Here is an 18,411-nt window from a genome sequence, read left to right on the forward strand (position 1 = left end):
CATCTTGGAAAATGGCAACGCTGCAGATTCATTCATTTATTTTGATCACTTTCACAGTGATCAAAATAAAAAAAAAGTAAATCACCGCCTCCCTTTTCAAAAATAAAGAAAATATTTTTATTTTTCCATTAGAGTTAGGGCAAGGGTTAGAATTAGGGTCAGGGTTGGAATTAGGGTTAGAAATAGGGTTAGGGTTAGAACTAGGGTTAGGGTTGGAATTAGGGTTAGGGTTGGAATTAGGGTTAGGGCTGGAATTAGGGTTAGGGTTGTAATTAGGACTGGGTTTAGGGTTAGGGGTGGGTTGGGGTTGGGATTACGGTTAGGCTTGTGGTTAGGGTAAAGGCCTTGTCACACTAAGCGATGCACCAGCGATCCCGACGATATGACCCGGTCAGGATCGCTGGTGCATCACTAAGTGGTCGCTAGTGAGCTGCTAAACAGGCAGATCTCACTAGTGATGTAGCGACGCAGCAGCAGTCGTTACTTACCTGTCAGACGTGGCGATGAAGACGTCCTCCCGCCCGCTTCCACGCGTCACTCGTCGGCGCCAGCAGGAAACCCACCAGGAAGCAGCCGACGAGAAACGTTCTTGCGCGATCAGCGATAACCATCGGGGGAGCCGGTCGGAGGTATCACACTGTCACGGGGGCTTAGTTCAACTAAGGCTGAAATACCCGGGGCCCCTGTGGTGTCCCTTTTACTAGGGGAAACCCTGTCTGACCCTCAACCCAGGGTTTTTGCTGAAGGTGCAAATGCCTGAGCCTCCGACCTTTCCTTATCTCCTGCTCAGCCCTGCACTTAACCCTCCACCCTCCACCCAGTGAGGAGTCACACCACCAAAGCTCCCACACAAATAATGACAGACAGGGAGAACTTAAACTGCACTGCGCCGCACACACACAGGAATAAACAGTAATGTGAACAGGGCACAACTAAACACAAATATGGGAAGGAGAAAGGATAACGACGGATCATACGACACCAGATATGAATCTCTCTCTCTTGAACACCTCCACTCCAGACCGGAACCACTTGGTATGAAACACAAGCTATAATCGGCGACGCCCATATGCCAGTATGACTATTTAAAGACCGTGGGCGTGACTAACCTTCCAACCTGGTCTCCAGCAGGATTAACCCCCGAGAGCCTGAAGATCAAACCGGCGCCACTGAGGCTATAGTGGCTGGAGGTGGAACTACCTCTGCCTGCCGGATGCTGTGGTGTGAACAGCGTCCGACATGACAGTACCCCGTCTTCTACGAGGGACCCCAGGGCCCTCAAGACTCATAGGACCCGGCTTGTCCGGATGACGACGGTGAAAAGAACTGACCAGCCGATCTGCATGTATGTCTGAGGCTGGAACCCAAGACCTCTCCTCTGGACCATACCCCCGCCAGTGCACCAAATACTGAAGAGTACGGCGTACTACTCGAGAGTCCACCACCTTGGCGACCTCGAACTCTAACTCGCCATCCACCATGACTGGAGGTGGCATCGGCGTCGTGTCCACCAAGCCTACCACCTTTTTCAATAAAGCCCTGTGAAAAACGTTATGTATTCTGTACACCGCAGGAAGTTCCAACCGATAAGCCACTGGGTTAATGATGGCAGAAATCCTAAAAGGCCCAATAAACCTTGGACCCAGTTTTAAAGATGGGATTTTGAGTTTTATGTTCTTCGTAGCTAACCACACCCATTCACCCACACACAGGTCCGGACCTGGCACGCGTCTACTGTCAGCCACCCGTTTGTACCTGGCACTCATGCTCAACAAACGCTGTTTCACCCGCCTCCAGACTGATGACAATTGGGCTCCTAGCTGATCCTCCTCCGGGACACCCCCGGAGTCACCCTGACGTAAGGTACAAAACTGAGGATGTTGACCGTACACACAAAAGAATGGAGACTCTCCTGATGACTCTTGGCGGTGATTATTTAATGCGAATTCGGCCAGAGGAAGGAAAGTAGACCACTCCTCCTGGTTGTCGGACACAAAGCATCGTAAATACTGTTCTAGATTTTGGTTCATGCGCTCAGTTTGTCCATTAGACTGTGGATGAAACGCCGATGAATGTGACAACTTGATCCCCAACCTAGAGCAAAAAGCTTTCCAAAACCTCGCCACAAATTGCGTACCCCTATCAGATACTATGTCAGACGGTACTCCGTGGAGTCTGACCACCTCCTTCACAAATACCTGAGCCAACGTCTTAGCATTGGGCAAAGAGGACAATGCCACAAAATGCGCCATCTTTGAAAAACGGTCAACCACCACCAGGATGACCGTGTTCCCTGCCGAGGCTGGCAAGTCAGTGATAAAATCTATGGAGATTTCTGTCCATGGCCTATTGGGTACCCCCAGAGGCTGTAGCGTGCCAGCAGGACGGGTTCGGGGTGACTTAGCCCTAGCGCACGTGATGCAAGCTGCCACGTACGAGACCACGTCCTGCCGGATTTTGGGCCACCAGAAACGACGCGATACCAGCTCTAAGGTGCCCTTCACCCCTGGGTGACCAGCCAGTACCGAATCGTGGTGTTCCTTCAACACCTTAGGCCGAAGATGCAGGGGTACAAATGATTTGTTGGCGGGAAGTCCTGGTGGTACCTCCTCTTGGGCCTCGGCAATCTCCGCCTCTACCTCAGTCGTGAGAGCCGAGACCACTACCCCTTTCTGGAGGATGGGTACCGGCTCTTCCCGAGGTTCTCCCCCCGGAAAACACCTAGACAAAGCATCCGCCTTGGTGTTTTTAGCCCTGGGACGGTACGTCACAAGAAAATTGAAACGAGTAAAAAACAATGCCCAGCGAGCCTGCCTAGGAGACAGACGCTTGGCCGACTCCAGGTAGAGCAGATTCTTATGGTCGGTGATAACTGTGACCTGGTGAGCCGCCCCCTCCAAGAAGTGTCGCCATTCCTCAAAAGCCAGTTTGATGGCCAACAACTCCCTGTTGCCGATATCATAATTCCGTTCGGCCGGCGACAGCTTCTTGGAGAAGTAGGCGCATGGATGCATCTCGCTCAAGGACGAGCCTTGAGACAGTACTGCCCCCACTCCCACCTCCGACGCATCAACCTCTACCACAAAAGGTTTAGACACGTCTGGTTGCACCAGAATGGGGGCTGAAGCAAAACTATTCTTCAGACGCTCAAATGCACGTATAGCCACCTCAGGCCAGTTCGCCAGATCGGCACCCTTCTTTGTCATGTCCGTGAGCGGTTTGGCGACAGTCGAAAAGTGTTTTATAAATTTCCTATAATAATTCGCAAACCCAAGGAACCGCTGGAGTGCTTTCAGACTCTCCGGCCTCTCCCATTGCAACACCGCTTGCACCTTAGCGGTGTCCATTTTAAAACCGGCTGCGGACACAATATATCCCAAAAAGGGCAACTCCTGGACAAAAAATAAACATTTTTCCAGCTTAGCATAGAGCTGGTTCTCCCGGAGCAACTGTAACACCTGCCTAACATGCTCCAAATGAGTGTCCCGATCGCTAGAATAAATGAGGATATCATCCAGGTATACAATCACAAATCTCCCCAGGACATGAGCAAATACATCATTAATAAAATGTTGGAAAACGGCAGGCGCGGTGGTCAACCCAAACGGCATAACCAGACTCTCAAAATGACCCTCAGGAGTGTTAAACGCCGTCTTCCACTCATCCCCCTGACGGACCCTTATGAGGTTATACGCCCCCCTGAGGTCCAGCTTGGAAAACCATTTCGCCCCCGCTACCTGGTTGAACAAATCCGGGATCAACGGCATTGGGTAGGGATCACGGATAGTAATCTGGTTTAACTCTTGGAAATCCAGACACGGGCGTAACCCCCCATCTTTCTTCTTAATGAAGAAAAACCCCGCGGCTACAGGCGAGGACGAAGGCCGGATGTGATCTTTGCTCAGACTCTCCGCGATGTAGTCTTTCAGAGCTTGTCTCTCAGGACCAGAAATATTAAACATCCTGGCCTTAGGTAATTTGGCCCCGGGTTTTAACCTAATAGCACAGTCATAGGCTCTATGTGGAGGCAGTTCTGAGCAACCCTTCTCAGAGAAAACATCCGCGAAATCCTGCAAAGCCTCCGGCAGGCTGGGCGTCACGGCGGACACACATGTGGCCAAGCAATTGTCTTGGCAGAAACCACTCCATTGTACTATGTCCTGAGTTTTCCAATCAATTACCGGGTTGTGCCTGGACAACCATGGAAAACCCAGGACCATTTGTGCTGGGAGATTACGGAGGACCCTACATGTAACCGACTCAGAATGTAGGACCCCAATGTGGAGTTTCACCTCTGCCACAAACTCAGTAATCTCCCCTTGAGGGAGGGGAACAGCATTAATGGTCACCACCTGTATGGGGTGAGGAAGTTTTTCGATCTTAAACCCGGCGGTGTGTGCAAACTCCTCATCTATGAGATTGGTGGCGGAACCGCTATCCACAAACACTGATATAGGTAGCTCTCTGCCGGCGATAATAACCTTGGCAGGGAGCATACATTGAGATACCATCATGGAGGATATGCATACGCTCAGTTGGGTCTCCTCCATACCCTCTGAGCTTAACAGTTTTCCGCCGGTGTGACCCTCTTAGGTAGTACCGGGCAAACGTTAACATAATGACCTCCTTTACCACAGTAGAAACATGCTCCGGGCTTCCGGAACCCCGGAGCGCGAGGCTGAACCTGTGCCACGCCAGCAATCTGCATAGGTTCAGGGGACTCATCTACTTCAACCACACCTGCACCTCTGTTTTCCCCCAGAGGTAGCGTCTCCTGTGCCCCCTGACGAAAACGGCGATCAATACGTATCACCAAACTCATGGCAGACTCCAATGATGCCGGAGTCTCATACATCAGGAGGGCTTGTTTCACCCTCCCTGATACCCCATGAATAAACTGGCTCCGCAGTGCTGGGTCATTCCACTGTGTGTCTACAGCCCAGCGGCAAAATTCCGAACAATAGTCTTCTGCCAAGCGCTCCCCCTGGCGGAGGGCGCGGATTTTAGATTCCGCTAGAGCCAGTCGGTCAGGGTCATCGTAAATGAGTCCGAGGGCAGAAAAAACATTATCGACCGAAAGAAATGTAGCAGAGTCAGCTGGTAAGGAAAATGCCCATGCTTGGGGGTCACCACTCAGTAATGACAACACCAGCCCTACTCGCTGGGCCTCATTACCTGAGGATATTGGCCGCATGTGGAAGTATAATTTGCAGGCCTCCCGAAATACGACAAATTTGCTGCGATCGCCTGAAAATCGTTCTGGCAGCGGAAACTTCGGCTCTGCACCAATACCTGCAGATGCCGTTTGCACCTTTGCTACTACCAGGCCCTGCTGCTGAACTGCCCCTTTCAACTCGGAGACCTGTATGGACAGCGCCAACTGGCGGGTTATGGAATCTAATGGATCCATGGACTCCTGAAAAAATGTGGGCCGATTATAATGTCACGGGGGCTTAGTTCAACTAAGGCTGAAATACCCGGGGCCCCTGTGGTGTCCGTTTTACTAGGGGAAACCCTGTCTGACCCTCAACCCAGGGTTTTTGCTGAAGGTGCAAATGCCTGAGCCTCCGACCTTTCCTTATCTCCTGCTCAGCCCTGCACTTAACCCTCCACCCTCCACCCAGTGAGGAGTCACACCACCAAAGCTCCCACACAAATAATGACAGACAGGGAGAACTTAAACTGCACTGCGCCGCACACACACAGGAATAAACAGTAATGTGAACAGGGCACAACTAAACACAAATATGGGAAGGAGAAAGGATAACGACGGATCATACGACACCAGATATGAATCTCTCTCTCTTGAACACCTCCACTCCAGACCGGAACCACTTGGTATGAAACACAAGCTATAATCGGCGACGCCCATATGCCAGTATGACTATCTAAAGACCGTGGGCGTGACTAACCTTCCAACCTGGTCTCCAGCAGGATTAACCCCCGAGAGCCTGAAGATCAAACCGGCGCCACTGAGGCTATAGTGGCTGGAGGTGGAACTACCTCTGCCTGCCGGATGCTGTGGTGTGAACAGCGTCCGACATGACACACACATAGCGATATCGCTAGCAATATCGCCGCTGCATCACAAAATCGGTGATGCTTTAGCGATATTGCTAGCGATATCGCTTAGTGTGACGGGGCCTTTAGAGTTGGGATCAGGGTTAGGGGTGTGTTGGTGTTATTATTAGGGTTGGGATTAGGGTTAGGGGTGTGTTGGGGTTAGGGTTGGAGATAGAATTGAGGTGTTTCCACTGTTACATATGGGGTATCGGTGCACAGGACAAATTGCCCAACAACTTTTGTGGTCCAATTTCTCCTGTTAGCCTTGTGAAAATAAAAAATAGCGGGCTAAAAAATCATTTTTGCCCCCCCAAAAAATTATTTTTTATTTTCACTGCTCTGCATTATAAACTTCTGTGAAGCACTTGGGGGTTCAAAGTGCTCACCATACATCTAGATAAGTTCCTTCGGGGGTCTAGTTTCCAAAATGGGGTCACTTGTGGGGAGTTCCAATGTTTAGGTACACAGGGGGTCTCCAAACGCGACATGGTGTCCACTAACGATTGAGCTAATTTTCCAATCAAAAAGTCAAATGGCGCTCCTTCCCTTCTGGGCCCTGTTGTGCGCCCAAAGAGTGGTTTATGACCACATATGAGGTATTGGTGTGCTCAGGAGAAATGGCCCAACAAATTTTAGGATCCGTTTTATCCTGTTGCCCATGTGAAAATGAAAAAACTGAGGCTAAATAAAATTTTTGTGAAAAAAGTACTTTATCTTTTTTTACGGATCAATTTGTGAAGCACCTGGGGGTTCAAAGTGCTCACTATGCATCTAGATAAGTTCCTTTTTCCATTCAGATACAGGAAAGATGTATATCTTTGTACCGTGTTAGCCAGTAGATAGAAAAATATTCAGGATTGAGAGTCCTCAGTAGTTGATACCTTTTAATGGCTAACTGAAAAGATGGTAATACATTGCAAGCTTTCGAGACTACTCAGGTCTCTTCATCAGGCTAGACTAATACAAAATCTGAAGTCACATATTTATGCACAATACAGCCTAGAAAAAATGCAATAGATAAGACAAGTGACGTGAAGCAGAACTATCAATATGGGAGAGGGAGAAACATAAATATAAACATTGGACCAGTTCATAGATAAGGAGTCTGGATGTTTTATGGTCCTCTGATTGGGGTCTAGTTCTGTGTTGCCCTGCAAGGTTTTAAAAGGAAATTCCTTAATTGATGTAAAAAGACATAAATCCATGCGACACATTCATTCCAGCACTGAGAGTGTCAAAGTTCGTCATAAATTTGTACTCCCAAACTCGTCTCTCTATCTGAGATGTGAAGTTACCTTTCAATACCAGTAATTTCATATCCATGCTGCTGTGATCAGGGATACAGAAATGTTTTGCCACAGGTAGATCCATTCTTTTTTCTCTTATTGTGTGACGATGAGCATTCATCCTTGTTCTAAGCTTTTGCCCTGTCTCCCCCACATACAGACCCCCAGTTGGACATTTAGTACAAATAATTAAGTACACCACATTAGATGTAATGCAGGTGAAAGTACCTGGGATCTTGTAGTCCTGATGTGAGTTGGGGATCTTTATCTTGTCCGTGGTCATTATAAATGGACAGGTTTTACATTTTTTCTGGTTGCAAGGAAAGGTTCCTGCAGCTGTTGGAGAGGACAGGGAGCTTCTGACAATGATGCTTCTTAAATTTGGGGGCTGCCTAAAACACAGCAGTGGGGGGTCTGGAAAAATTGATTTTAATCGGGCATCTTTTTGTAGTAAAGGTTGTAATTTCCGTGCAGCTCCCCTTAGCACCTCCAGATTTGGGTTGTAGGTGACTACTAGAGGCACTCGGTTATTTTCTTCTTTAGCTTTGTAATGTAGCAGGTGATTCCTTGACAATCTGGTGGCTCTTGTAATTTGGTTTTCAATTGTTCTTGGATGGTAACCCTGATTCAAAAAGGTTTTTTTGAGGCGACCAAGGTGTTTGTCTCTATCCATGGGGTTGGAACATATACGATTGTATCTGATGGCTTGGCTATAGATAATAGAGTTCTTTATGTGTTTTGGATGGAAACTGTCCCATTTAAGGTATGTTGGACGGTCGATTGGCTTCTGATACAGGGATGTCTCTATTTCATTGTTTTTTAGCTTAATGATGGTGTCCAAAAAATTAATCTCGGTACTGGAGTAGTTGAGTGTTAAATTGATGGTGGGATGAAATTGATTAAACTGTTCGTGGAACGTCTTTAGCTGTTGCTCAGACTCCGTCCAGATGATTAAAATATCATCAATGAAGCGGTAGTAGGCCAGGGGCCTGATGGGGCATGAGGACAAAAAATCGCTTTCAAGCTTGGCCATGAAAAGATTTGCATACTGTGGAGCCATTTTACTTCCCATAGCTGTGCCAGTCTCCTGTAGATAGATCCTGTTGTCAAATTCAAAGTAATTGTGGGTGAGGATGAATTTTATAAGTTTCACCGTGGTGAAACTTATAAAATTCATCCTCACCCACAATTACTTTGAATTTGACAACAGGATCTATCTACAGGAGACTGGCACAGCTATGGGAAGTAAAATGGCTCCACAGTATGCAAATCTTTTCATGGCCAAGCTTGAAAGCGATTTTTTGTCCTCATGCCCCATCAGGCCCCTGGCCTACTACCGCTTCATTGATGATATTTTAATCATCTGGACGGAGTCTGAGCAACAGCTAAAGACGTTCCACGAACAGTTTAATCAATTTCATCCCACCATCAATTTAACACTCAACTACTCCAGTACCGAGATTAATTTTTTGGACACCATCATTAAGCTAAAAAACAATGAAATAGAGACATCCCTGTATCAGAAGCCAATCGACCGTCCAACATACCTTAAATGGGACAGTTTCCATCCAAAACACATAAAGAACTCTATTATCTATAGCCAAGCCATCAGATACAATCGTATATGTTCCAACCCCATGGATAGAGACAAACACCTTGGTCGCCTCAAAAAAACCTTTTTGAATCAGGGTTACCATCCAAGAACAATTGAAAACCAAATTACAAGAGCCACCAGATTGTCAAGGAATCACCTGCTACATTACAAAGCTAAAGAAGAAAATAACCGAGTGCCTCTAGTAGTCACCTACAACCCAAATCTGGAGGTGCTAAGGGGAGCTGCACGGAAATTACAACCTTTACTACAAAAAGATGCCCGATTAAAATCAATTTTTCCAGACCCCCCACTGCTGTGTTTTAGGCAGCCCCCAAATTTAAGAATCATCATTGTCAGAAGCTCCCTGTCCTCTCCAACAGCTGCAGGAACCTTTCCTTGCAACCAGAAAAAATGTAAAACCTGTCCATTTATAATGACCACGGACAAGATAAAGATCCCCAACTCACATCAGGACTACAAGATCCCAGGTACTTTCACCTGCATTACATCTAATGTGGTGTACTTAATTATTTGTACTAAATGTCCAACTGGGGGTCTGTATGTGGGGGAGACAGGGCAAAAGCTTAGAACAAGGATGAATGCTCATCGTCACACAATAAGAGAAAAAAGAATGGATCTACCTGTGGCAAAACATTTCTGTATCCCTGATCACAGCAGCATGGATATGAAATTACTGGTATTGAAAGGTAACTTCACATCTCAGATAGAGAGACGAGTTTGGGAGTACAAATTTATGACGAACTTTGACACTCTCAGTGCTGGAATGAATGTGTCGCATGGATTTATGTCTTTTTACATCAATTAAGGAATTTCCTTTTAAAACCTTGCAGGGCAACACAGAACTAGACCCCAATCAGAGGACCATAAAACATCCAGACTCCTTATCTATGAACTGGTCCAATGTTTATATTTATGTTTCTCCCTCTCCCATATTGATAGTTCTGCTTCACGTCACTTGTCTTATCTATTGCATTTTTTCTAGGCTGTATTGTGCATAAATATGTGACTTCAGATTTTGTATTAGTCTAGCCTGATGAAGAGACCTGAGTAGTCTCGAAAGCTTGCAATGTATTACCATCTTTTCAGTTAGCCATTAAAAGGTATCAACTACTGAGGACTCTCAATCCTGAATATTTTTCCATTCAAAAAGTGAAATTGCGCTCCTTCCCTTCTGAACCCTGCCGTGCGCCAAAACAGTGGTTTATGACCACATATGAGGTATCGTTGTACTCAGGAGAAATTGCCCAACAAAATTTAGGATCCATTTTATCCTGTTACCCATGTGAAAATGAAAAAATTGATGCTAAAAGAAAATTTATGTTGGAAAAATTAAAATGGCCATTTTTTCCTTCCACATTGCTTTAGTTCCTGTGAATCACCTGAAGGGTTAATAATCTTCTTGAATGTAGTTTTGAGTAGCTTGAGGGGTGCAGTTTTTAGAAAGGACACCTCAAAGTGACTTCAAATGAGAGGTGATCCCTAAAAAAAAGGTTCTGTAAATTTTGTTGTAACAATGAGAAATCGCTGGTCAACTTTTAACCCTTATAACTTCCTAACAAAAAAAAATTTTGTTTCCAAAATTGTGCTGATGTAAAGTAGACATGTGGGAAATGTTATTTATTAACTATTTTGTGTCACATAACTCTCTAGTTTAACGGAATAAAAATTCAAAATTTGAAAATTGCGAAATTTTCAACATTTTCGTCAAATTTCCGTTTTTTTCACAAATAAACGCAAAAATTATCGACCTAAATTTACCACTAACATGAATCCCAATATGTCATGAAAAAACAAACTCAGAATCGCTAGGATCCGTTGAAGCGTTTCTGAGTTATTACCTCATAAAGGGACACTGGTCAGAATTGCAAAAAAATGGGCAGGTCATTAAGGTTAAAATAGGCTGGGTCATGAAGGGGTTAAAGCTAATAGGGGATATTTTATTATGCATATATTGTTGTTATATATTTTGTCTGTCTTAAAACACTACGGCCAAAGCAGATCAGGAATCTATTATTAGTCAGTCAGTGAAATCACACACCTGTAGAAAAATTGTAATGCTGTTGAGCTCCTCCTGATTTGCAAGTGCAGGGGGTTTGAGGCTATGTGCCCATGTAGTTTTTAGGTGCTGCGGATTTCTCCCTGCGGATTTTGTAAAATCAAAAGACCTGCGGATTAGCCTGCGGTTTTGCCCTGCGGTTTCTCACCTCACAATGCTAAAGGTAGGAAACCGCAGCAAAATCCGGACAAAGAATTGACATGCTGTGGATTGTAATCCGCAGCAAATCAGCGCGGAAAAATCCGCAGCATGTGCACTGCGTTTTTTTTATTTCCATAGGAAATAAAGATACTGTACAACGCAGCAGAATCTGCTGCGGACCCGCAGGGCTAAATCCGCAGCGTGTGCACATACCCTAAATGTTTCTGTATGTCAGTAAGTGCAGAGCTTTGAGAAAGATGTGTAATAGATCGAAACATGTCGCTTGCACTCATATTTGCACACTGTGGAGTTTTTAACCGTGTGAAAACTTTTTTGAAATCATTAAAGGATTAAAATTTTTTAAGGAGCTGGAACAAACTTTTCTTTTTTTCTCTTATTACAAAGAAACATTGTTTGATGTCCCATTGGTGGAGTCTGTTTCAAGGATTTTTCAAGGATTTTCCTCCTGTGAAATGTGACACCTAGAGAACGCATGCACATAAAAACCGCAAACGCATGCAAAAACGCATACGCGTTTTTGCATGCGTACGATAAGCTGCGCACAAAGACGCAAATGTGAAACTGGCCTTACCCTTGTGAAAATGAAAAATTTGGGGCTAAAACAACATTTTTGTGTGAAAAATTAAGTTTAATCTTTGCCTTCCACATATATTTAATTCCTGTGAAGCACCTAAAGGGTTAATACACTTCTAAAAGCAATAAAAAAGGATTTGGGGGTTTGGTCAAAAGCAAAAGAAAAGTCAAAGATGCTATATGATTTTTACAAGATGAAAAGGGTGAAGTGGTCAAAAATGATGTTGAGAAGGCTAAACTTTTAAATTACTGTTTTGCATCTGTGTTTTCTAAGAAAGCAAATGTAACATCAACTGATCTTCACTGTGCTATCAAAGAAATAAAAGAATCCACCCTATTGATAAACAGATGGTGAGGGAACACTTACCTAATTTAAGTACATTTAAATCTCCTGGTCCAGATGAATTACATCCTAGGGTACTGAAAGTGATGAGAGGAAATTGCAGAACCACTAGCCAGAATCTGAAAATTTCTGGAGAACAGATGTCTCAGAAGGTTTGAGAAGGGCAAATGTTGTCCCTATCTTCAAAAAAGGAAAGAAGACGGAGCCAGGAAATCACAGGCCAGTCAGCCTTACTTCTATACCAGGAAAGATCTTTGAACAAAATATTAAACAGCATGTATGCAAGTACTTGGATAAGAATACAGTAATTAATCAGATCCAGCATGGGTTTGTAGATAAACAAGTCATGCTAGACTAATCTAATTTCCTTCTATGATGGAATAACTGACTGGGTTGATCAGGGAAATGCAGTAGATATAGTTTATCTGGACTCCAGCAAAGCATTTGATAAATTATCTCATACTGTACTTATTGAAAAAATTACCAAGTATGGGATTGATAAGGCTAAGTTTAGGTGGACTCATAACTGGCTCAGTGATCGTAATCACATAGTAGTAATAAGTGGTTTCAAATCTAATTGTAAGAGTGTTTCAAGTGGGGTATCACAAGGCTCGGTCTTGGCCCCAGTGTTGTTCAACATTTTTATAAATTATCTAGATAAGGGAACTGGAGGTAAATTAATCAAATTTGCAGATGATGCAAAACTAGGAACTATAACTAACACTAGAGAAGACAGAAAAAATGATTCAGAATGATCAAGGTAAGCTTGAACAATGCCCACAATTAATAGAATGGTATTTAACAGGGAGGAATGCAAGATTCTACATCTGGGCAAGAAAAACGAAAATTACATCTACAGAATGGGAGGAATAGAACTAAGCAACAGCACATGTGAAAAAGACTTGATTTATACTAATAGATCACAGACTGCACACGAGTCAACAGTGTGATGCAGCAGCAAAAACGGCAAACAGTTCTGGGATGTATTAACAGCAGCATAGAGACTATGGTCAGACCTCATCTGGAATAGTGTGTCCCAGTTCTGGGCACCACATTTTAAAAAAAGACAAAAAAACTGGAGCAAGTTCAGAGAAGAGCTACCGTTCTGGTGAACGGACTGTAACGTACAAGGAACGGGTAAAGGATCTGGGAATGTTTAGCTTGAAAAAAAGAAGGCTAAGAGGAGACTTAAAAGCTGCCTACAAATATCTGAAGGGATGTCCCCGTGTAGAGCACTGTTTCTCAACTCCAGTCCTCAAGACCTACCAACAGGTCAAGTTTTCAGGATATCCTTAGAATTGCACAGGTGATAATTTCAACACCTGCTCAAGCATTAATTTAATCATCTGTGCAATACTAAGGAAATCATGAAAAAAATAACCTGTTGGTGGGCCTTGAGGACTGGAGTTGAGAAACACTGATGTAGAGGGATCATCCTTATTCTCATTTGCACATGGAAACACGAGAAGCAATGGAATGAAACTGAAAGGGTGAAGATACAGATTAGATGTTAGAAAAATTTTTTTTGACACTGAAGTTGATCAGTGAGTGGAACAGGCTGCCATGAGAGGTGGTGAGTTCTCCTTCAATGGAAGTCTTCAAACAGAGGCTGGACAGAGAGCTGTCTGAGACGGTTTAGTGAATCCTGTATTGAGCAGGGGGTTGGACACAATGATCCTGGAGGTCCCTTTCAACTCTATCATGCTATGATTCTTGAACGTGGTTTTTAGCACTTTGAGGAGTGCAGTTTTTTAAAATAATGTCGTTTTTGAGTATTTTCTGTCACATAGGCACCTAAAAGTCATTTCAAATGTGATGTAGTCCTTAAAAGAAATAGGTTTTGTAAACTTCCTAACAAAAGAAAATTATGTTTCAAAAATGATGTTGATGTAAAGTAGACATATCGTAAATGTTATTTACTAACTATTTTGTGTGGTATAACTTTCTGGTTTAAGAACATAAAATTAAAAGTTTTCATAAATAAACAAATCACATTGACCTAAATTTACTATTAACATGAAGTACAATGTGTCATAAAAAAAATCTCAAAATCACTGGGAGATGTTGAAGTGTTCCAGAGTTATTATCAGTCACATAAAGTGACACTGGTCAGAATTGAAAAATTTGGCCTGGTCAAAAAGGTGAAAACAGGCTTTGGAGTGAAGGGGTTAAAGCATTCTTACTGTGCAGCATTTTCTCCACCCCTTCCTAAAACATTTGCACAGTACTGTATGTGCCAATGCTGCCATTCTATCCCCCTTCTGTTTAATACATAAACAGGCCCACTAACCCAGATTGGGGCTGAGAGCTAAGAGTCATCCATTCCATGATAACAACACTAAGGATTTCAAACCCAAAACAGATTGTAGAGTATTTCCAAATTAAAGGAGTTTTTAAAGCTACCCATTACACAAAGATAAATGCAAACCCCAATGCAACAGGCCAGCTTAACTCCTCTTGATAATAGATATCCCCATTTGTTGGAACTATACATGCTTAGATTGCCTGGGAACAGAAATTATTAGATAGCTTAAAGTATTATACTCTACCCAAATACAATCAAAATCTAGAAACTTTAAAGGGGTTTCTCCAAGAATATAATAAAGTGGCCCTGTTGCGTACTTCAAACATCAGCTTGTCCTAGTCACGTGTCAGGACAGGCTGCAGTCTGAATAAACACAGCTCTCGAGACCTGTGTCTCAATGAAAGAGGAATTGTATCGCAAGCACATAAACTGGTGAGCTACAGAAGAAGGGCCATGAAAAAAATAAATCTCCTTCTTGACTGAGGACTTCAAACTAAGGTAGTAGTAAAATTCCTTTGTGATCAGTCAGCCGAGAAGATTTATTTCTACTCCTGTTACAGTAGCTCACCGATGTGCATGTATCACAAGATACAGCTTCTCTATGAGTTGAAACACAAGTCTTAGGAACGGTGTTTCTTCAGACTGCATCCCATCCGCAAAAGTGACTATGGGCTACCATTTCCCCGTTAAACTTTACAGTGAGAAAAAAAAAACAAAGTCTCCAAGCTTTTGTATGCCTTAGGCCGGGATCACACATGCGAGGAATATGGCCGAGTCTCACATGTTAATACCTGGTACTGCCGCCGGCACTCGGATCGGAGCGTGCGGCCACATAGCAACACATGGAGCCGCATGCTACATTCCTGAGTGCCGGCAGCAGTGCCGGTATTAACATGCGAGACTCGGCCGTAGTCCTCGCATGTGTGATCCTGGCCTTACAAATACTTCGGCTTTATCTTCATCTAAATTACAAATGTAGAATTAGCTAGCTTTACATGTCAGCATTCAGATCTCTTAGCATTGGATAGTAGCACTGTATACGTCTGCTCATATCAGCTTGCAGGGCATAGCACAAAATCCCTGGATCCAACCAGATCTTTACAAATCACTTACACTTTATGCTCGCGACCCTCTCTCTAAGCTGAATGTGGCTCTCAAGGACAGAAAGGTTGGGGTCCACTGCTCTATGGAGTGATTTTATGTAGGCCAGAAATTTTCGCACAAATGTTAAAGAGTTGCATGTGACATTTTAGAGAAAACATGCGACTTTCTGCTCTAAAAGGTCAAAAGAATCTTAGCGCCATTTTGAAGAACTTGGCACAAAAAATTTCAATGAATATCTTAAGACAAAAAAGAAAAGCGACTTAAAAAGAAACACCCTTAGACTATTTCTACACTTACCATACTTTTCTAAAAAAAAACTCTAGAAGCATGAAATGCCAAATAAATCATTAACCTCATGTTTGTACCATTAAGTCCTAAGCTGTATATGTTTTCTTTGATAAGATGTGAAATCTTCAGCCATGATACAAATGAGATCATTAATGAACAGATTTGGGAAAGACCCAGCTGTAGCTGACATGGTGACGTCTGTGCTGCTGCTGAGGTTACATGTTCTAGTCACCTTATACCTTTCTGCTTGTTCTGCGTAGTGAATAACAAAAAAACTATTTCCCTTTACCAAGCTGTATCCATAGATGGGACAAATTGTGCTGAGAGAATTTTCCCATGATCTAACAGGCAGTTATTCTTTAAAAATTATCACATTAATTAACTTTCAAAGTGCTTTATGATTCATGTAGTGCTGGATATCTGTTTATCTGACCACAACATTTTATTTGGTCCTGCTGTTTCAATTTAGTTTGATTGATTAACGAGAAGAGAGAGAGCACAAAAAAAAAAAATCTAAGCCTTAGCCTCCAATATATTCAGACATAGCTTGGGTGAGCATTTATGCAGGGGGCATTTATGCATATGTAATCGAAGTACATGCATCAAAGTACTGGCAGTTATAACATGGCAGTTAGACAGGCAAGACATTTATATACATCTACTCCCTGTTCATTTGGATTACAACAAATATATACCATATGCATTTGTTTAATTTATATCCTGGCCGCTGCATTCACACACATCCACCGCCCTGGCATTAACTCTTTACACTCCATCCATATCGGCCCCTCGCTCCTTTCCTGCCCTATGTATAGCACTCACGCTCTTTTCACATTGTTAAATTGCACAGATCCAGTCAGTCCCACCATTCAACATAAGAGACGCTCTCACAAATCACTTAACCATCTGCTCACTCTTTCTATCCTCCTTCTCTATCCTCCTTCTTGCAGGAGACATTGCTCCCAACCCTGGTCCCCCATGTTATAGAAAGTCAAACCCCCCCCACTACTACACTCAGAAACCCCTCTAATCTTATTAATATTCCCTGCATGCCATCTGTCTCTCTTAATTGTGCACTTTGAAATTCTTGCTCAGTGTGTAACAAACTCTCCTTCATTCATGACTTTTTCCTTTCTAATTCTCTTAACCTCCTGGCTCTTACTGAAACCTGGATCCAGCAGTCAGACACTACCGCTGCTGCTGCTCTTTCATACGGGGGACTACATTTCTCTCATACCCCAAGATCAGACAATAGAGCAGGTGGAGGGGTTGGTCTGCTCCTATCACCAAAATGTACCTTTCAGGTTATCCCTCAACTACCCTCACTAGTCTTCCCTTCTTTTGAGGTCTATGCCGTCAGACTCTACACCCCCTTCTCCATGCGAGTGGCGGTGGTGTATCGTCCTCCCGGCCCCATCAGTTCCTGGATCATTTTGCCACTTGGCTTCCACATTTTCTCTCCTGTGACATCCCTACCCTCATCATGGGAGATTTCAACATCCTCATTGCTCTTCCCCTCTCCCCATCTGCTACTCACCTTTTATCTCTAACCTCCTCGTTTGACCTTTCGCAGCTAACCAATTCTCCGATGCATGAAGACGGAAACTCCCTCGACTTGGTCTTCTCTCGGCTTTGTGCAGTGGATGATTTTGTAAACTCCCCTCTACCGCTCTCTGACCACAATCTTCTTTCATTCTCTATCAAGAACTGCCAGGCTGCTCAGGTCACCCCCACTGTCCATACTTATAGAAACATACAGGCCATTAACACCCAGAAACTTATGAAGAACTTGCAGTCTTCAATGGCCCCTATCTCCTCCCTCTCATGTCCTGATTTTGCATTGAAGCATTACAATGAAACACTTCAAAGTATCCTGATGAATTTGCACCCCCTATAAATAGAACACCACAACACAGACGGCGACAACCCTGGCACACCCTGCAAACACGTTTCCTGCAGCGGTGCTCCAGGTGCGCCGAACGTCTGTGGAGAAAATCCAATCTACACGAAGATTTCATCCATTTTAAGTTTATGCTTAGAACATACAACACTGCCCTTCACCTCTCCAAACAAACCTATTTCAACACCCTCATCACCTCACTGTCCAATAACCCTAAACGTCTCTTTGACACTTTTCATTCTCTACTCAACCCAACAGTACAGGCCCCAACCACGGAGCTCTGAGCTGACGATCTGGCCAATTACTTCAAAGAAAAAATTGACCAGATTCGACAGGAAATTATCTCCCAATCACCTCATACCATGCACTGTCCTCCCTCCCCCACTGCATCTAGCTCACTCTCTGATTTTGAACCAGTCACAGAAGAAGAAGTAAGCAGGCTCCTTGCATCTTCTCACCCAACCACTTGCACCAGTGACCCATTTCCGTCACATCTCCTCCAGTCCCTTTCCCCTGCTGTCACCCCTCACCTAACTAAAATATTTAACCTCTCTCTCTCTTCTGGTATCTTTCCCTTCTCATTTAAGCATGCCATCATACATCCACTACTTAAAAAAACATCCCTCGACCAAAACTGTGCTGCTAACTATAGACCTGTCTCTAATTTTCCCTTCATCTCTAAACTCCTGGAACGCCTGGTCCACTCCCGTCTTATC

This window comes from Dendrobates tinctorius, unplaced genomic scaffold (assembly GCF_039654945.1).
Source record: "Dendrobates tinctorius isolate UK_male_01 unplaced genomic scaffold, ASM3965494v1 ptg000046l, whole genome shotgun sequence".
Lineage (NCBI taxonomy): Eukaryota > Metazoa > Chordata > Amphibia > Anura > Dendrobatidae > Dendrobates > Dendrobates tinctorius.